Here is a 22,018-nt window from a genome sequence, read left to right on the forward strand (position 1 = left end):
CTAAGATCCTTTAATAGGGCAAAGGTAGAATTCACAACTATCACGTAATCTAATATTGATTCTCCCTGATGAGATTTGTGATTAAAATTTGCAGGGGAATCAGAAGGGAGCCTTCCATTCGCTATGATCCCATCCACTACAGATAGTTCTTTGAGAAGCATCTTCCCTCGCTTATTTGTTTTAATCTTCTCGGGAAGGAGGGCTTGGGGGATATGAAATGATTCTTCTTTATATTTATCGCGAAACAGACTCATGCTTAGATTAGAGATTTTGCAATTCAAATCCCCTACTAGAATTATATTAGGGGGAGGAGATTTCTCCCTAAGACTCTGAATATAGACGAAAACCCTTTTTAAAGTTACGTTAAAACTAACTTCAGGGGGAATATAAGCATTGATCAATACTAAGGGTTTAGATACATCAACGTTGTCATGGCTAAACAGTGTTACAGCTTGAAAAAGGTTACAAGAATCCAAATAATGGGAGAAATTCAATTTTATCCGATCGGATAATAGACAGGCAATTCCCCCCCCTAGCATGGCCTCTCCTGGAGGGAACAGCGTGACCCTCCAGAGCAAAATAATCCCTTCCTATCTGGAGTTTCTCCGAACACCAAGTCTCCTGGAGACAGATCACACTGGCTTTTAGGGACATGAGGAATTGAATTTTTTCAGGACAGTTCTTTAACCCTGCGGAATTCCAAGATAGTAACATTATATTGTCGCTAAAGATGAGGATTGGGAGGGTACTTAATGGTCAATTTCTTCGAAAGAACGCCAGGTAACCAGTTCCAGCGAAAAGTTTCATTTTCAACCTTATCCTGAGAGAGGGGCATAGGAGGATTAGGGTAAGATACAAGGCGAAGATCTTTTGATAAGCGAATTTTCAGATCATCAAAACCGCCTGCTTGTTCCATATTTCCAGGTACTATCTACAAGAGGGGTAGAGAAGACCCTAAAGGTTTAGCTCCTTCACTCTTCCTTCACATCTCACCCTTTTCTCCCCTTCTTGTCTCTTCACCTTTCCCCCTCCTCCAATCTCTCTTACCCTCGCCTTCGCAACCTCCTGCCCTCCCCGTTGCGTCCCCTCATTCTTTCTCCTTCTCCCTCACTTCCCCCTCCAATCCTTGTTCTCAGGTCTCATTCGCAGCCCCTTCAACTCTTACTTTTCAGCCGCCCCCCGCCTCCACACTGCACATCTTTCCCTCCGTCTCAGTATTTCAAATGCTTGTTATAAATGAGGAACCCAGAATTGAAAGGAAAAACTGTGACTGAAGCAGCTAGTCACTTGGCAGGACTGACCCTCATAAACATCTGACCTCACCCTTATTTGAAAGCCAGCTGGTTGACCGCTTGCTATCCGCGGTCGCTGCTGGTCTCTCAGACAGTCTCAGTTACACCGTGCATCCCTTGGGCACCATTTTGTTTCCATTCGGTCACCATCAATGCTCCACCAAATTGTAACTCTTCGCCCCTTCCTTCAAAATCAGCGTTTCATATTTATTTATTTATTTATTTATTTATTGTGACTTATATAGCGCACTATAACCCAGGGGTCTCTAAGCGCTTTGTTAGGATCAGCAAGACAATAAAAGATGCATCAGATTGCAATTAGCGGCCACCCCACGCTTGCTGGAAAAGCACAGTTTTTAATTTCTTGCGAAAGGGCATTAATTTCTTTTCATTGCGGAGTTCCAGCGGTAGTTTATTCCACATAGCTGGCAAAGTATGTGAGAAAGCACGCCCACCCACCGTGGTCAGTCTACAACGTGGCTGAACCAGATAAATGGAATCAGCAGATCTAAGCACCCTCCCTGGTTTATAAAGGGACAGGCGAGATTTCAGATAGGTGGGTGCCCTGCCATGAAGCGCTTTATGTACAATGCAGAGCCCTTTGAACATTAGTCTCTGCCTAACTGGCAGCCAGTGGAGTTCCCGCAGGAGGGGGGATGCCTGGGTACTCCTTGGTTTCTTAAAAATGAGCCTAGCAGCATCATTCATAACCGTCTGCATTCTATTGAGAAGGCCCTGTGGAAGTCCTATATACAATGAATTGCCATAGTCCAGCCTGGCTAAAATCATTGCAGAGACCGCACTCTTTAGAGTGGAGAAAGAGAACAGCGGGGAAACTTTCCTGAGTTGGCGAAGGAGGCCAACACAGCAGCCCACCACAGCTGTAACTTGCTTTTTCATGGACAGCTTACTGTCCACCTGGATGCCCAGGCTCTTAACCACCTCCGCCGGTTCTGGAGGTGTGCCCAACTCCCCAGGCCAGAAACGATCACACCAAGGGTTGCCAGCGATGGTAATCGGCAACACCTCGGTTTTGTCCGGGTTGATTTTTAGGGAGTTGCCGGACATCCAGTTAGCTGTGCTTCTCAGGATGTTTTGCAGTCTGGTAAAAGCATTCTGACTATCCTCCAACTGGATGATAATCTGGGTGTCATCTGCGTAGTTATATACCTGACAGTCCATTTGATTGAGCATTCGAATCAAAGGCTGTAGGTATATATTGAAAAATAGGGGTGACAGAGCAGACCCTTGTGGGACTCCGCAAGTGATCGAAGTTGCGGTAGAGAGCATGTCACCTAATTGCACTTTCTGTGTCCTCCCTTGAAGGAAGGATGTGAACCATGCCAATGCTATGCCCTGGATCCCAAGGTCCCTCATCCGCGACAATAGTTGTTCATGACACACAGTATCAAATGCCGCGGAGAGGTCCAACAGCACCAGGGCCCCCGGGATTTTCTTGTCTGCTCTGTTCCTAAGCTCATCTACGATTGACACCATAACCAGCTCCGTGCTGTGATTCGCACGGAAGCCTGCTTGATTCGGCTCTAGCAGCGTGTTGTTTTCCAGATGTGCTGAAAGGGTGGTGAGGACATGCTGCTCCAGAACCTTCGCCAAGAATGGTAGCTGGGAGATTGGTCTAAAGTTTTTCAGACATTTTGCGTCTGCCCCCGGTTTTTTCAACAAAGGAATCAGACGGGCTTCCTTAAAGGCGGAAGGCACCTGACCAGTATGTAGAGAGAGGTTCAGGAGCCTCAGCACTTCCTTTCTCTTACTTTCCTCCTACCATTGGAGTCGCTTTTTTATCTTTTCATCGTGTGGTTGGTTGATCTTGATGTGTTTGTTACATTGCACAGTGTTTTAATGAAAAGGCGCCATAAATAACTTTAGCACCTCCCACGGAATGCCAACATTGACTCTGCCAATCCGAATCCCTAGTGTGCTGGCAGAAACTACTGTGTTTGCCTGACTTCTAAGCTCGGGGAGTGCGTAAGACGGGGAAATCGATTAGACAGGGACATTTGACCTGTTGTCTGCCTCTGTTGGGTGTGAGCGGATTTTTTCAAAAGTGCCGATTTCGCGGGCACTTTTGTAAAAATGCCGCGATTTTTCTAAAGTGCCGATTTCGCGGCAAACCGCTAAATCGCGAAATCCTGGAGGGTCTGATTAACAAAAATAATTGAGTTGGCAGAACGTTCAAGGGAGTCAGGACTTGCTCTCCCAACGGACGATGTTGCGGGATGGGCACAAAGGGCAATGTGCCTCTTGGGCAATGCCAATTGTGCCCTCTCCGCAGAATGTCGCCTTTCCCTTCTTTTGAAGATTGACCCTAAGTTAGGGGAACTGTCTTCCTCTGAGGCGGGTTCTGTTGCGCAGGGTACTCTCTTTGGTGATCCTTTCGTGAAGGAGCCGGGGAAGTTTGTGGCCACCTTTTCTGCTCTAGACAAAGCCCAAGCTTCCATGAAGAAGATCTTCCCTAAGAAGGTTATTGTCTGGGGCCGGACGAGGCAGGGGTCGCTCTTCCGGCCGGCAGTATAACCAAGGGCCCAATAGAGCTCAGGCGAAGCGAAATAATGGATGGCACGACGGTAGACAAGGAACCTTCTACCCTTCCAGTGGAGGAAAAGGACAAGGGAGAGGCCGAGGTGGCAACCAGAATTCCAGAGGATTCAATGGTAAGCTTAGAAATCCTCTCTCCTGTTCGTTTGGGGTCAGAATTTCTATGTTTCTGGCAAACTGGGCAGAGCTAACGTCAGATCCTTGGGTGTTAGAGACGGTTCAGGGTTTTCACATCGTTTTACGGGTCCCCCGTTCAAACCTCTCGTCCTTTGGTCTTTTCAATCTCAGAGACCGAGTTGATAGATCTCGAAGTTCGAGATCTTCTTTCCAAGGGCGCTATCGCTCTTTCTCATATTCATCCCCGCGGTTTTCTCAGCAATATCTTTCTGGTAGAAAAGAAAGAAAAAGGCTTCAGACCAGTTATCAACCTCCGATCCTTCAACAAGTGGTTGGTTTACCGGCACTTCAAGATGGAGAGAATCCGTCTGCTCAGAGACCTCCTTCTCCAGAACGACTGGTTGGTCCGGCTGGATCTCAAAGATGCTTATCTTTCTGTGCCCATCTTCCCTCATTACGAGTTCAGGACTCTTCCCTTTGGTCTCTCCTCAGCTCCTTGGTGCTTTACCAAGCTTCTCCGTCCAGTAGTGGAACATCTCCGCACCAAGAGCATTCGCTTGATCATTTACCTGGACGATATCCTCCTAATGGGTCATTCTTTGCCCGCAGTTGAACCGGACCGGCCAGGGGAGCCCTTACCTGCTGCAGTTGCTGGACGCCACTTCACCCCTGGGGCCCTGACGCTGTGGTCTCGCCGCTCCACTCCATCGCGGCTGGTGGCGGCTGGAGACTACAGCTCCCAGAGGGCTTAGCGGCCACTTCCGGCCACTTCCTGCCGCTGCGCGCCCGGAGGCGCTATTTGAACAGGGCACTCCCTCGGTGGAGCGGGACGCGAGCGGGCGTCGACGGGCTGAGCCCGGGCAGAGGGCGGGCCATCTGTGGCCGTCCGGGGACGACCAGGGACGGGACGGGCCACCCCCCTTGGCACAACGTGTGAGTACACCTAAACTTTGCAAATTGGTGGTCACCCCATTGTTTTAATATTTGCTTATCGTCTCCTCTGAACTACCACCCATTATGTCTATCCAATCCACCCTACCAGATAACTACTTATTGAAAGTGGTTAACAGAATCAATACGGACAGAAGGAAATCGCTAGGGAAAAGTCCCATGCAAGATCAGCCAATGGATGTGTCCCTGAATTTTAATACTGATGCTACCAACACGCCTAATGGCATTGTGGCCACTATTACATCGTCCGAGCCTGATATCACTATCATTAATGCTGAGACCAATGAGCCATCTGAAAGTGTGACCGTATCGGAAGCTGACCAGAGTGAGACCTATGAAGGTACACCTAGACAGTCCATCAGGGCCACAAGACTTATGAGAGCGTGTAGGAAAACAGCTCCAGCTCCAAAACGGGGAAATCATCATCCTGGCAGAAAAAATAAAAAGGATATTATCGACAAGGAGAACATTGAGAATATAGGGGAATTAATGAGAGAAAGTTGTGTTACTATTAAGTCAGACCAAATAGACTTATTGGCAAATAATATTGATGATAGACTAAAAATGATTGTTGAGCCCTTGATATCCAAGATTGAGGGTCTGTGTGCAGAAGTTCTGAGATTGCGAGATATGGTGGATAAGCAGTCTGTCACATTGGATAAAGCCTTGTCAATTGTTAATGATTCAATGCGCCCAAATATAGTATCTACACAGGAAAGGGCACAATCATGTAACACAAATGGTTCCCATGCTATTGCTACCACTAGTGAGCAACCACCCATAGAGTTACCTGCATCGACAAGCCCATTAGTTCAGGGCATGGGACAACCATCTCAGTTGCAGGGAGCAGGGCTAACTAGTGTAGCCAAGGCTATTCCAAATCAGACAATTAGACCATCGTCTTCTATAAGTAGGGTGAAAACTGTTCGGGGGCCAGTATCGTCAGCTATTCCAGCTGCTACTGGGGGAATAAACAGGGCACCAGTGAGGATTAGTAAGCGCCCGGTTGAACTTCCCCCCGAATGTGTACCCTATGTTGTAGTATTAACGAATGTTCCGACCGTAACTCAGACCCAATCTACCCAGGAGTCGGTGGACTCACTAAAAAACAAAGCGATCTCCTGGCTACACCGACACTGTGGTTATCCAGTAGGCTTCTCTGACCAGATTATTTCTATCAGAAGAGTCAACTGGATAGGTAACACAAGAAAGACCTGTGTCGGTGACTGCGTGATTATTAATTTTAAACATCCGCAACATGTTGCAACGGTCCTACTTAGAGCGGCCTCAATCACGCAGTCAGAGACAGATGTTGTTGCTAGGCCATTGGGATATTTCTATAATCATCTCAATAGGCCTACATCTGTAAATAATGGGGAGGGCTTACAGATCTTTAATAATCGCCAACCCATTGTAAATAGACCCGGGTTATCTATGTTTTGTCCTGGACCCCATGAGGGAACACCTATTTCACCGATGTATATGCTGAACTCGGTGCCCGGGGGGAATAGATTTGCAACACATGCCCCTAATTTCCCTTCTGTATGTGAAAGTACCCTGTCACCAGTTAATGGGATGTTTTACCAAGTTCCAATCCAAAATAGATACCAGTCGCTGAGTTGTTTGGATCAAAACGACTGACATAAGAGTAACCCAGTACATGGGAGCGGTGATACTGGAGGTCAATCTATTTCTATTTTTGTAAATGAACTGGATAATAATGCGACAGTGGACTGTATGATTATGGAGGGAGCGGAGGAGAATTCTAATGACATAGAGCTTTTTAATCTAGATGTTAACATGTCCGTAACTGATGACGAAATGCCTACCGTCAATCATGATAGGGATAGGGAAACTTACTATATCGCCAGCTGGAATATTGCAGGGGTGATGGCCAAGGTGGAAATGCTGGGTTGGAAGGATTTCATTGATTTATTCGACATCATCTGCCTACAAGAAACTTGGTGCAAAAATGTCAAGGGCATTGATGGTTTTGTAACCTACGAGCTTTCCGCCATGGCTTCACCACATGGCAGATCCAAAGGAGGGCTGCTAGTATTGATCTCTGTTAAATTACCAGTTTTAGTGAAGAAGTATGTAAAAGTAGGGGTTCACTCCCAAATCCTATGGCTATCACAAGAAGGGGGTAGAAATATACTTTTGATCAATTTCTACAATAACATATTTGATGGCACAAGGCATATAGTCATTAATGAGTTAGATAAAGCTGTTTGTAATGTAGTGGAAAATTTTAATGGTGTTTTTGAATTTATTTTTGTGGGGGATTTTAATGTAGCTGTTTGCCCTTTGTCTTCCCAGAAGTTATGTGGTGTGTATAATTATTCAGGGGAGGCTGAGGTTCATTTCCCTCATCATTTATACGGTGAAACCCTGAATAACTTTCTGGTAGATCATGATATGGAAATCATGGAAAATGCTAAGAATGATCTAGGAGAAAGTATACCAACATTTAAAGGGAGGGGGGCAAATACGGTTATCGATTTTATATGCGTGTCTCCTAATCTAATCCCTATGTGCTCTGAGCCCAAGGTGGTTGATGTAATGCTTAGTGACCACAACTGTTTAATTACCGAAACTAGATTTTGGAAACCTACCACCACATCCAATACGGATACTGTTGTTGTTAACATCGAGCCCCATAGGTCAAATGGAGTTAGGCTGAGGTGGAAAGGAGAAAAAGCCACTGTCACATCAGAATCTATCATCAATAGTTGTCTGATGGATATTTCGGCAATCCTCGAACAAGAGGAAATTGTGGCTGCCAGTATTGCCCACTTTGATAGTATTAACTTAACTATCAATAAGAAATTCACAAAAGAGATAGGGCGCAAGATTAAACAAAATAAGGGGTGGTTTGATCATGCTTGTTCAAATGCCCGGAGTAATCTTAAGGAAGCACTAGCAGTTAAACCAAGAAATAAGAGTCTTGTGATCCAACTTAGGCAGGATTTTAACCAGGTCCTTAAACGCAGAAAGGCTGAATTACAGCAGGAAGCATGGGCAAAGCTAAGCCAAGCCGCGGAATTAAGGGATTGTACTTTGTTCTGGTCTACGGTTAATAGCCAATTCCTCAAGGACGAGAAGGCTCCAGAGCTCACATCCAACGTGAGTGTGGAGTTATGGATCCAACATTTTTCCAATATATTTGACTCAGGCAAAAAATTAGTTTCCGTTGAGAATGGCTGGCCGATTGTTGCTTTAAATATTACTGTCGACGAGGTTATGGCCAGCATAAAAGCCAGTAAAGGAGGGAAGGCCCAAGGACCTGATGGGGTACCCATAGATGTATATAAGACTGCCCCGGAGATCTGGGGCCCACTGCTGGTCAAGATTTTCAATACAGCAGTTAGTTCTAAAATGCCATCTACTTGGGTAGAATCAATAATTATCCCTATCTATAAAAAAGGAGACCGGGGTGACGCAAAAAATTATCGTCCAATATCCCTCCTGGACTCATCGGTTAAAGTTATGAGCCGGGTCCTCTTAGTCAGATTAGAGGAATGGGCAGAGACCAATGATATTTTAACCAATAGTCAGTTTGGTTTCAGAAAAGGACGTGGCACAATCGAACAGTGCCTGAATCTGGAACTCTTAGTCTGGAAATATACCCAGGCTAAGAAAGGGTCTCTATATCTTTGCTTTGCTGATCTAAGCAGTGCTTTTGATATGGTAGACCACGCCATACTGTGGGCTAAACTGATCGAAATAGGTGCCCCCGATGGTATAGTTTATTTCTTGGCCCGCTTGTACGAGAAACTTAGTACCAGTGTACGGTATGGACCCAATGGGGAGTGCACGAGTAAATTTGGCATTGGGAGAGGAATCAGGCAGGGGTGCGTCTTAGCGCCCCTACTTTTTACTCTCTTCATTAATGAGGTTGATTCTGTCCTGAAGACAGTTGCGGCTGACGCCCCTAGAGTTAACAATCTGAATATTCCGGTGTTACTCTATGCGGACGACGCTGTGCTGCTGTCCAGGACCCCGTTGGGCCTTCAACGCTTGATGGATAAGTTTGTGCATTTCATCAAAAACAGGAAGTTGGTGATCAATAGGTCTAAAACCTATGTGATGGAGTGTAGGTCGGGTCGAGCTAAACCGAAAGTTAATTCTCACTATTACATCGAAGGCGAACACGTTTTAAAAGTTGATAATTTCTGCTATCTAGGCATTAACTTTTCAAAAAATGGTAGCTGGGATATTGAACATAAAGCAGCTAAAACTAAGATGATTAGGAGTGCCAATGGGGTTTTTGTATTTGCCAGTAAGTTGGGGAGTAGACGCATCTTGGATATGTTAAAAATTTTCCAATCCAGATGCCTATCTGCTGCCCTGTATGGGGCAGGAGTTTGAGGTGTGACATCAGCCGGGTGCCTTCAGGTGGAGGAGAACAATTTCCTGAAAAGGCTCCTGTGCTTACCCAAATCTACCTCTAACATTCTGGTTCATAAAGAAACAGGGATTCACTTTCTTAGTGATTTAATCATGTTAAGACCTCTTTTATTGTGGCGCTCCGTTTGGCTGAATGAAGGCACCTCATTGAATAGAGCCATTATAGAGGATTGCCTTTCTTTGGACCAGCACCTGATGATCCCGTGGATTAAATATAACATTGTTAATTTTAAAAATGTTTTTGGTTTCAATGTGTTTAATGATCGGTATTGTGCCTCCGTTATCTCTAAGTCTAATTTGAAAACTACGTTTCTGAACTTTTGCGCGGAGAAGCGTGCTTTGGAAGAATTGAACCAATCTACATGTAAACTGTACAATAGCATGAATGAGTTCATTGGATTTCATCCTTATTTGACAGAGGTGACCAGAGTCTCGCACCAGTTTGTACTAACCAGAATAAGGATGGGAATTGTACATTATCTGGTTGCGTGCCCAATTGTAAAAGTACGCCCTACTGGTCCCTGTGCTTGTGACAATAAGTCTGAACAGAGCACTATGCACTTTCTCTTGTCTTGCCAATTGTACAGCGAACTACGGAAATTCTATCTAAAGCCCATCCTAAATAGATTTGGAGTAAGAACAATTATTGACTCGATGAAACTGCTTTTTAACTTGCACCATCCGGACATTTGTTTCTTCACAGCAACTTTTGTACTTAAGGCCATTAGTATTAGGAAAAGCATGTGTTTTTAATCATTTTAATATTTTTAATATTTATTCCATCCCGCACTGGATGATTTATGTATTATGTGTCTTTTTATTTTTACTTTTTTCCTTACAATGAAATGTCTGTATATGTAACTGTTTGTGCTTTTATGGACATGTTTTATGTTCCGAATAAAGCTTTATGAAATGAAATGGATCAGTCCAGGGATCAACTTCTCCTCCACTTGCAGATTACGGTTTCCCTATTACAAGATCTGGGGTTCACCATCAATGCCCAGAAATTGGATCTGGTTCCCCAGCAGAGCATGATCTTTCTAGGCTTCCGCATAGACACAAGGGATGCCACCTTGAACCTTCCGTCTCAAAAGATATCGAAGATCAAAAAGGAGATTCAGCAGGTTCTCTGCCGAGACAGGATTTCCCTTTGGCAGCTGGCCAGGATTGTTGGCTTATCGTCCTCGATTCAAGCCATCTTTCCGGCTCCCCTGCATTACAGGGCCCTGCAGAGGTTGAAGGCCTCGCATCTTCACAGAGGTCTCGCTTATTCAGAGTTGATCTCTCTTTCCTCGGAGGCCAGGTTGGAACTCCTTTGGTGGATAGACCACATGGAGGCCTGGAATGGGAGAGCAATCTTCGGCTCCCCTCGGCATCTGGTGATAGAATCGGATGCCAGTCGTCTGGGCTGGGGTGCCAGATGCGGTTCTCTCTCGGTGGGAGGCGGGTGGACGGAGGAGGAACTTCTTCTCCATATTAATTGCTTGGAACTCCTGGCGGGTTCTTTTGCCATTTGTTCCTTCACGACCAACAGAGTGTCCTGTTGTGTTCTCCTCCGAATGGACAACACGACGGCGGTGAGGTACATCAATCGCCTTGGGGGTACCCATTCCAAGATCCTGGCGGATCTCGCCAAGGACTTCTGGCAATACTGCCTTCAGCGTCAGATTTCGGTGACGGCAGAGTATCTCCCAGGAGCTCAGAACTGTATGGCGGACTGGAACTCCAGGCATTTCAGGGATGCCAGCGATTGGAAACTGGATCCAGTTGTGTTTTCTCAGATGGTGTCCCTTTGGGGCCTTCCTCTGGTGGATCTCCTTGCCTCCAGGTGGAATGCCCAAGTCCCAGAATTTTCAGTTGGAAACCGGACCCGGAAGCGGAAGCGGTGGACGCCTTCCTCCAGGATTGGTCGGAGATCCCAGCTTACGCCTTTCCCCCTTCCTTTTTATCCAGAGATTCGCAGCCCAGGTCCGCAGTCAGAGAGCCTCCCTGATCCTGATTACACCAATTTGGCGAGCCCATATTTGGTTTCCGTCCCTTCTAGAATTGTCTTGGGACGAACCTCTTCTGTTGCCGTCTTTCAGGAACATCCTCTCGGATACCCTGGCTCTCCCTCACCCCCTGGTTCTCCAAGGCCATCTACATCTGATGGCGTGGAGGATTTCAGGAGACGATGGACCGACGTCTCGCTTTCGAGAGACGCTGAACTCCTCATCCAGCAGTCTTGGGCCCCGAGTACTACCAAGCGGTACAGATCTGCTTGGGGAAGGTGGGTTCATTGGTGTATGGCGAAACACCTGGATCCCGTGGGCGCCTGTATTGCAGAGGTTGTAAAATTCCTGACTGAACTTTTTCTTCAAAAACTGGCTAATTGCACTATCAACTGTTTCAGGTCGGCCATTTCTGCTGGTAATTCTCTTGTGGATGGGGCTCCGGTTGGGGAACATCTGTTGGTTTGTAAACTTTTGAAAAGTATTAGTCTTTCGCGTCCCCCGGAGCATCGCTACTTAGGTCTCTGGGACGTTAACGTGGTCCTTCGTTTGCTCTTATCCTGGCAGGATAACGATTACCTATCTCGAAAGGAGCTTTCAGCCAAACTTGCTATTCTCCTTTGTCTTATTTCCTGTTAGAGAGTGTCTGATGTCAGGGCTCTTGATATTTCTGCCTGTGTTTTTTCTCCGGATGGAGTTACCTTTACCATCTCCAGGAGGAAGAAATCGAGTACAAGGTCAGTAACCTATCCTGCTTTTGCGGATTCCCCTAAATTGTGTGTTGTTAGATGCCTGAAGTCTTACGAGGATATGACTTTGGAGCTTCGACCTCCGGGCGAGAGGCAGCTTTTGATCGCCATTAAAAGACCATTTCAAGCAGGATTCTTCCCCTACAATTGCTAGATGGTTCAAATGGATTATGACAGAATCTGTTATTAATGTCAGGCATTTTGGGGCTCATTCCACTAGGGGAGCTATGGCCTCCAAGGCTGTTCAGGCAGGTGGGAGGACATTATGAATGCGGCTGATTGGTCTTCGGCATCTACTTTTAAGAAGTTCTATTTTAAACCAATCCATGAAGCCGCTGCACTGGTGGTGAGTAAGCTTTGTACTTGCATAATCCTCGCCTTCGCTTCCTGACATAGAATGAGAAATGTCCTAGTTATCACAAAGGAAAGTTTCAATTCTATTAAGGACGCGGAAGCGAGGATTATCCCTCCCTGGCTTTTCTAGCCTCCCTCCCTTACGCTTGGAGGCCCTGCTGGATGTCCTTTCTATGTATCAGGAAAGTATCTTTTCTTGGGATTTCTTCTGGCATTTTGTACTTTGATTTGGTCACATGTCCTTTGCACGTTGTTTTCAACTTATGTTTATCTTGCTGATATGCCATTGACTCTACAATTGTCGTCGCTTTGTGGTGCTTTGCTGCTTTCTGTTACGAATCTTTTACGAAGAAGAGATTATAACGTTTTCTATTATCCTAGGATCTGATCAGATGACGGATTAGACTGGGGACGACTTAACTTCCTGCGGTAGCGAAAGAGGAAGGACTACGGTGTGGGACCCCCTTTATTGATGTGGATGGACTGGCTCCCATGGTTACCTGTATGCCTCATAGGATATGTCATTTGTAACCGTGTTTTTTCTGTTTTACTTTTAACTTGCTGTCAATAAATGAAGAAAGGCTATGCATAATCCTTGCCTCCGCGTCCTTAATAGAATTTAAACTTTCCTTTGTGATAACTAGGAAATTTCTCATTCCATGCTAGACATATTCAATGTAGAAAGCATGGCCCCTTTAATTAGTATGACCAGGTGGGACCCACCACTCTCGGCTAGTTACAGACGTAAAAAGAAGGGGAAAAAAAACGCAGGAGACTGTTACAACACGGAAATAAAATGCAAAATGGCTATTGATGACGTATTACTGACGTAACAACACAGGTGTAGGTAATTGCGATACCGTTTAAAAGAAGGACCGCATTAAGGGGTCTGTTGCTATCGAACTAGAAGCAAAAAAAGACTACGCGGGGTTACGTCCACACGCGGTTCAACTACAGCAGAAGGTTATGTCAATTAGGAGCTTAGCACGACCACTTACAATGCTATACGGACGGGGATTTATAGCATTATTCTCTCCCACTCCCCCCGAGGGCGTTACAGGTTAGGCTATTGCTTACAGCGCTAGAAGGATGGGGGGGTTTTATGACATTGTTTCCCCGGGCCAACTGACATTCTAAACTCCGAGGGTATTGGAAGGGGGCTAAGTGATACGCTCGTTAAGTAGCATTCCCTGGTGGCAGTCATCAATACGAGGCACTGACGAAATATCTAGCCATCACGCATAAGCATATGAATAAAACTCATATACTTTAATACCAATGAACGGTGCGGGTAGTATATCGCACAGGTTCCTTTGTGATACCGACACTATTACCTAATAGCAGGTATTCGGTATCAGCTCAGAGTCCCCATTTAAACTTAAGCAGATTAACATATTGTGTTTATATTATAAAATCAAGACAGATCTTTCATGAGGAAAGATAACATGTGAATATGGCCCACAACTAAAAAGTAGTCAGTTGAGTTTTGATGTAGGTTTTAGAAACACCATGTTATTTTATCATTTTTCAGGTGCTTGTTCTCAGACACCAATTTGGCAGGCGTGATATACAGGACTGGTACAAACCATTAGTTTATAAATTACATAGACACATCACTATATCAAAAAGGTGAGTGGGCATACATATTTATTGGTGGTATACCTGTACCACATGAGATTATGGACAACAATTTTTGATGTACTTGTTCATATCTCCTTTGCTCTCACATTAGGGAGTATCCTGCACAAGTTGTGCCACAAGATTGAATTTTCTACTAAATATTAGCATGGGTCCTACATAAGCGGAAGGACAACTAACCCATCCACACAGATTAATGCTAGAGTGAACTTGCACTTTTAAAACAGTATGTGTCTGATCAAGAGTATAATGAATTCTACCGAGAGTGAGGAAGAGCCGGACTAGTTTTACATCATTGTTGATTTATATTATAGGCATTTTCCTGGTATCCGTGAAGGATTCAAACACGGACGTACAACAGAGTGCATTTTTTGTGGTCATCGATAGGTGGGTGTTGAGTTATAGATATTTATAAAAATTCAACTTGTAAATAATTAAAAACCTAACAAGTGAGTACGCTCTATGGGGAGGAGAATAATGACTCTTCCCATAGGCATGTTGTCATAGATCGAAATTTAGCAATAATACACCCCCAGGGTATGCCTTTAGAATTAGATTAAAGGATCCTCTCCATACTAATTAATCATTGAGGACATACCCTCATAGTAATATTTAACCCAGTAAATACTCCCTTGGGTATACTCAATCCAGTATATCTATAATAATTGGTCTGATATGTTTGTATGAGTACTGTATGAATCAAAGGTGGGGTGAACCGTTTAGACAACTGTGTACACATGGGGACAATAAACAGTTTTTATTGTAAGACTTGGTCTTGCATTCTAGTGTGAATTTTATAACGCATGAGACAATATATTTCTTTTCTAGTAATACTTTTTAGACCAAATATGTGACTATGTTGTTTATGTAATATTCTCAGATGAAGTAGGTATCTTCATTGTAACTGTATGTCATGTATAATATTTGGGTTTAGTTTAACATATTGTCTGTATTTGGTATCATAACATATATGAGAAAGACAAATATTTTTAATGTCCTGATGAAGGTGGTGTTCTGATAATTCATCGCCACCGAAACGCGTCGACGTCTCGTTTGGTATATGGTTGCATTCAAGGAACCTCCTCATGTTTAATAACATTACAATATAATGGACTGATTAAATTATTATTCTTTAGTGATTCCTTTTGAAGCAATGCCACTTTTGATGTTTTGATTGTCTTGCACTTTTCACTGTCTCTCAAAGCTTTTTATCTGTTTATTTCAATTTGATGTACTGTATGAATTACTTAATTTTATTCCATTTTTAATTGCATTATAAGAAATATATTAATAAATGAATGTTTTTAACATGGATTTCTGAGTTCCCTGCCCCTTATGTGTGCCACAGTTGTTTGGGTTCACTGAGCGTTATATACGTATTATTTGGAAACGGTTTGGTTGTTGAATGTGGTTGTTTGAATATATGGTGCTTATCTTTGATTTATACTAATCCCAAGAGAGTTTTCTTTTTCCTTTACCTGTGGTACCCTGTCTCTTGGTGAGTGGGGTTGCTCCCTCTCTTTTTACATACAGTGCTTCTTTTGAGGAACAGGATACCCATGGACATGGGCAAAGGGCTAAGGGCTGGAAAGGGTAGATGGAGTAGTTTCTGTCCTGTAACTCCAGTTCTGAAGTAGGGGTATCTCTGTTATAGTCATAATCTAGTGAATAGTCCCGCCCATGTGCATGGACCCCGGAGCAATCAAAAATAATCTCTTACGGTGTCGAAAAATGCAGAACTGCACAGACACTTAAGAGAGAATTAAAGACAGATAATGCAGCCTATATCCACAGGCTACACTGTCCAGTACTTCAACTAGAAATTCCACCAAAAATCCACACACAGCAAAGCCTGTCCAGATTTCCCTTGCTTTAACAGCAAAACCCCTCTGGAATGATAGAGAGGAAGACCTGGACAGACAAGCCCCATATGCTGCCATTATGTGGCTCAGAACAGGATACTGTGCCTTTAAGAGAACTTTCCAGAACTTCACAGTATCCCAGAATGCACTGCAGGTCCCTTTTACTTTCAGTTCTTTTTGAAGGCGGAACACGCCAGACCTGTAGCATTCCTTACATGAATATCTCTCTCCAACGGGGAGGAGGGCGGGCGCTTATGACTATAACAGAGATACCCCTACTACAGAACTGGAGTTACAGGACAGAAACTACTCCTTCTGTAGTAGGGGATCTCTGTGTATAGTCATAATCTAGTGAATAGACTGGCAAGCCCATCCCCACATCAAAGCGGCGGTGGAGAAAAGAGAAATAATACCACTATTATGCGAACAGATTTCGCAGCAAAGCCTGCCCAACTTGAGCGTCTGCCCTGGCATCAGTGTCCAGGCAGTAATGCTTAGCAAAATTATGGACCGACTTTCAAGTGGCCGCCTTGCAGATTTCTGCAATTGGAACATTACGGAGCAAAGCAGTCGTGGCAGCTTTGCCCCAGGTGGAATGAGCCTTAGGTTTACCCCCTAAGGTCTTGTTAGCTTTTTGGTAACACAATTGTATACAGGACACAATCCACCTAGAGATGGACTGTTTAGAGGTAGCAAGACCCGTCCTGACTGATCCATAGTTGATAAACAATTGGTCTGACCTACGAATATCCTTGGTTTTATCCAGATAAAATTTCAACACCCTCCTAACATCCAGGGAATGCAGGGACCTTTCCGCTGGAGAGGAAGGATTCTGAAAAAACGTAGGTAAAGTTATGGTCTGGTTAACATGAAAATCAGATATAACCTTTGAAAGAAATTTAGGGTGAGTACGCATAACAACCTTAGCAGCATGAAATACAGTACAAGGTTCTTGGCAACACAACAACTGAATTTCACTCACCCTGCGGGCCGATGTAATGGCCACGAGGAACGCCGCCTTCCAGGACAGGTGCTGCAACGAAGCCTTATGAATAGGTTCAAAAGGCTCCTTCATCAATCTGGACAGCACCACATTCAATTCCCATGAAGGCAAAGGAATCCGGACAGGAGGGAACACTTTCTTCAAGCCTTCCAAAAAATCTTTGATCACAGGGATCTGAAAGAAGGAAGTCTGTGAAGGGCATTTCCTGTAGGCAGTCAGCGCAGCAAGATGAACCTTAATGGAATGGACATTAAGGCCAGACTGCGCCAGATGTAGAAGATACGGAAGGATGACATCTTCCTTACACGTCGTTGGGTCATAGTTCTTGGACTTGACCAGATGCAAAACCTCTTCCACTTGTAAGCATAGGAAGTCCGAGTGGAAGGTCGCTTAGCCTCCTTCAGTATGTCCATGCAATCTTCAGGTAGATTCAAATAGCCATATTGCACTATCTCAGGAGACATGCCGCCAAACTCAAAGACGATAGGTTGGGGTGCAACATCTGCCCCCCGAACTTCGTGAGAAGGTCCAGCCTGCACGGCAGCCGTATGTGAGGAAGGAGAGACCGGTGAAGCAGGTCCGTGAACCACCACTGCCTGGGCCATTCCGGGGCAATCAGGATCATCCGCGCCCTGGACCGGGACAGCTTGATGAGCACCGTCGGAATCAGGGGAATGGGTGGAAAAGCGTACAGAAAGCTGTTCGACCAGTTGATCCATAACACATTCCCCAGCGTTCCTGGCTGGTAGTACCTGGAGGCGAAGTCTCGGCATTTGCTGTTTTTGGCGGTGGCGAACAGATCTACGTCTGGAGTCCCCCACCTTGCGAAGACTACTCCTAGTACTTCGTCGTTTATGACCCATTCGTGGTTTTCCTGAATCAGTCTGCTCAGTGCCTCTGCCTGAACATTCTGCACACCTGGTAGATGGGTAGCCGTTATCGTCAGTCCTCTGGCTAGAAGCCAGTGCCAGATCGCCTGCGCCTCCTGCGACAGGGTGCTCGATCTCGAGCCCCCCTGCTTGTTGAGGTAATACATCGTGGTCGTATTGTCCGTTTGCACAAGCAGAGAGTTGGTCTGGAAGGACGGAAGAAAGGCCTTCAGCGCCAAGTGAACAGCTCTGAGTTCCAGGAAATTGATGTGGTACGTGGACTCTGTCTGGGACCACGTCCCTTGAATCTGTAAGTCTCCGGAGGGCGCCCCCCAGCCGTGGAGAGAAACATCCATCATGATAGTCTGCGTGGGAATGTCCTTGTGGAAGGGAACCCCTCTCAGGAGATTCTATGCCAAACACCACCACTTCAGAGACTGAAGAGCATGCAGAGACAGTCGTATCCTGTCGTCCCAAGATCCTTTCCTCCGATACCACTGATAAATATATATATTCTTTATTGATTTTCAGAGGATTAGTACACTGCAGCAAGACTCCAGTGTACCAAAACATATAAAACATTGACAACCACAATGCATGCCATATAGGCATTATACCCAACTCCCCCCACAGCTGCTACTACTTTATTACAAAAAAAAATCACTACTGCATATAGTTATCCTAGTTGGAAGCAATTGGTGTGGTTACTAGTTTGAGCCTTTGTAATTCGCATTTCTGTAGTAGGGGATCTCTGTGTATAGTCATAATCTAGTGAATAGTCCCGCCCATGTGCGTGGACCCCGGAGCAATCAAAAAGAATCTCTTAAGGTGTCGAAAAATGCAGAACTGCACAGACACTTAAGAGAGAATTAAAGACAGATAATGCAGCCTATATCCACAGGCTACACTGTCCAGTACTTCAACTAGAAATCCCACCAAAAATCCACACACAGCAAAGCCTGTCCAGATTTCCCTTGCTTTAACAGCAAAAACCCTCTGGAATGATAGAGAGGAAGACCTGGACAGACCAGCCTGTAGTGTAGCTCCTATCTTCCCAATAGGCTCTGCGCATTGGAATAGTACCTACAGCAGTAAAGGCCTAGGCCAGACGTTAACTAGGTCTACTACTGTCGATGCTAGACTTAATTTTTGGGTTCGCCAGCTAAGCTCAGAGTTCGCTAGAAACTTTCTCGAATGTTCAAGGAAGGGATTAACTCCCCTGATTAGACAAGAAGGGATTTAGTTTCTGACAACCATAGAACATGACAACTTTGCTCTCCCCTAATCAAGAGTCAATCTCGAGAGTCGTGTGAGCACAAGGCAATTATTTTACTCAGTCAGTACGTGCATTCTTAGTCTCATCAGAATGTAGAGAAAAGGAAGAGACGGGCGTGTTCAATAAAAGATGTTATTTATTGATCAGTCTCTTTTCTCGTACAAGAGAAATGGATCGATATTATTGCAATACTTATAGTTAAGTAAAGTGCATACATTAGAAGCAATAGTATAAAATAATACTGTAAAAACATTGATATGGTTTCTGAGCCATATGATGTTTAAAATGATTAAAATATATTTACATACACATATACATTTGACTAAACGTACTCAACTGGTGTTTCTAAATACGCCTACCCCGTGTACCTGACCTAAGTCTAATGCGTGGGCGGGAATAGAAAGTTACAGTTTAAGTTAAGTTTGTTTTTGCCAAGTGAATAACTAAAGAATTCTCTGTGAGGGGTTATTCAGTTCTGTACCTGGAAGTTAGGATGGATGAGGAATGGTATCTCTTTCTCTGCTCTCGATATTCCAGGCTGCCTGCGAGGGCTGCCCGAAAGCGCCGGTGCTGGGTCTCTCGGCTTGAGATAGCAGCGCGTCTCTCAGCGCGTCAGGAAGGCGGGGCTGCTGCCAGCGGGGTCTGCTTCTGCTCTCGGCTTCGGCAAGTATGGCTGCTCCGTCTTGTCACCACGCGTGTGTTTGCATAGGGCAAGGTCGGCAATATTTATACCTTAAAGGTGCCGAGATTGACGTAAGGATGGACATAGGTACGTCAATAAAGATGTCATACGACTTGCTCGTTAGCACATTCTTTTGCAAAAGTTCTCTGTGAAATCAAAACAATGGCCGCACGGATTTTCCAGGTTGTCATAGGTTTGATTTGTTATGAGAACGTCGTATGCCTTATCGGGCTGGAGGAATGTCGCTTGTCTAATTAGATCTCAAGCGTTATGACCTAATCAGATAACACGTTCCTGTGCCGTAGTGTGACTGCGTCAGATAACGGTATCTGCATCATGGGGGATTTCTTGCCTCATGGGCTGACTGTTAGTTAACTTGATAGTTAGTTTAACCAGAATAGGGTCAGGAATAGGGGGACTGATTCAGAACCTATAGAAATACACGACACCCACTCCACGCTAACTATGGTCATATCTACTAATCTATGCATAGTATAACATAGTACAACATACTATAGAGTATAGTGTATACCTTACCACCCCAAAATACATAAATGCATTTCGAAATTTTCAAATATACTGAAAAATTGCAGTCATATATATTGTATGCACTTAAGCTATGAATTAAATGCAAAAGTAAACACGCATTGTTATGCATTATTGCTTTTTGGTATATGAGAAATACACATGAAATGGCTCTTAATATGGCTATACAGAAAGGAAGTTCGAGACCATTTCATCACATAATAAAATATTTGTGAACCCACCAGCGGGCAGCTAAAGTCTATATAAAGTATCTAAAAATAGAAATCTTAGTTCTCTAGGAATAGTTTCTTACTTTAAGCAGAAGATCAGTGTCCCGGAAAAAATATAGGAAGAAAAATATTTTAGGGGCTTGCTGAAAAAATCGCTGTCCGTGAACTGGATTGTAATTGTTCATGTGACTTTATTTTTAAAGTTGAAGGCCGAATTCAGGGAACGCCGTGTGCGAGTTTACTCAAAAGTCTCTATTTCTGTTCTGGAGAGAACATCATATCATTCAGGCTTTCGAAAAAACTGTCAACAGCTTCATGGGAAAGTTCCACTAAGTCGGAAATAGGGGTAACCATGCATTCGTGCGCATGATTGTCTCCATTGACATTCTGATTTGCATTGCTGACAGAAGGTCGTACCTGTTCGATGCTGCTTTCATCTTGAACTTCACTACTCTTCAATCGTAGTGGTGAAGATTCCAGGAATGCCGTCATCAGGATTGGCAGCCTTTGAGGGCAGCACAAAGCGTGAACCTTGGTAGGAACCAACAGTGTATCTGCATCCACTGGCGCATCCGATTGTAGCGTCAGACAGGTGTCTAACACGCATTCTTCTCCGCATAGCAGACACCTTAGTACAGGTAAAACACACCTTTGCCACATTGGTCGAAATGATAGAAACCAAGTCATGTTCAGGTCTCTAAGCCGGGAGAGTCCCAGGATTTTTGATATCCGGTCCTGGTATCCAATGGCTAGGATCGTATCTTCCATTGTCGCGAGAGTTTGATCTGTGACATGGGTTGCCATAATGAAAAATAAGGACTAGGAATAGGATTCCTGCAATTAGTCCCAGGATCAGGGGAAGTCCGCCAAAAATCGAATGGACGAAATCTGGAAAAATACCCAGTATGGCTTTGAATGGTGATAATAATGTATGTATCTCTGCAGTCGTCCTTGCGACTTGTAGATCATACGTTTCTTTTGATGACGTGAGCCTTGTAGGCGTCTGAAGAAGCACTGTTTTCATTCTGCTTAAAGTGTCTATTCGAATAGAAGTAATTTTCAAACTGGGCCATGCCCTTGCCTCCCTGTCTGGAAAGCAGCTGGGGAACAAAGAACGTCCACAGCACTTGACCTTCGCTGTTGTAGTTACTAGATAAGGAGTCCCGGGCATAAGACTGCAACATCTGCGGTCTACAATAAGAATGTAACTCCCATTATAGAGTCTTTGAAAGAATGGTTCTATTTCAGTTGCAGGTGCGCCTTGATGGTGACATGAAAGGTTGTATGAATTCCCTTCACAGGCTCCATGCAAACTAATTCCGTTACACAGAAGCGTGCCGCTTAGTGACATATCACAATTGTTGCCACTAAGAAACACTTTCTGTCCTTTATTACTGACACATGCATGTGAATAGGGCAGGTTCCAAGTTGTTTTAAGGTACCCCTTTCCCAATTTCTCGTACATGCCAGCCTGTATATATTTTTGGCAGTATTGAAACCTGAAGGTTGAGAT

General features: G+C 44.5%; 1 long non-coding RNA gene across 1 annotated transcript in view; it reads left to right on the forward strand.

Moving 5' to 3' along the window:
- The window catches only part of LOC144755624 (uncharacterized), a 37,463-nt gene extending 24,451 nt beyond the window's left edge, over positions 1-13,012 (forward strand). The window contains exon 2 of the long non-coding RNA XR_013594944.1: positions 12,802-13,012. This is a non-coding gene — a long non-coding RNA (uncharacterized LOC144755624). The remainder of the gene's footprint in view (positions 1-12,801) is intronic.
- The last annotated feature ends 9,006 nt before the right edge of the window (positions 13,013-22,018 follow it).

The sequence above is a fragment of the Lissotriton helveticus genome, chromosome 5_1 (genome assembly GCF_964261635.1).
Source record: "Lissotriton helveticus chromosome 5_1, aLisHel1.1, whole genome shotgun sequence".
Lineage (NCBI taxonomy): Eukaryota > Metazoa > Chordata > Amphibia > Caudata > Salamandridae > Lissotriton > Lissotriton helveticus.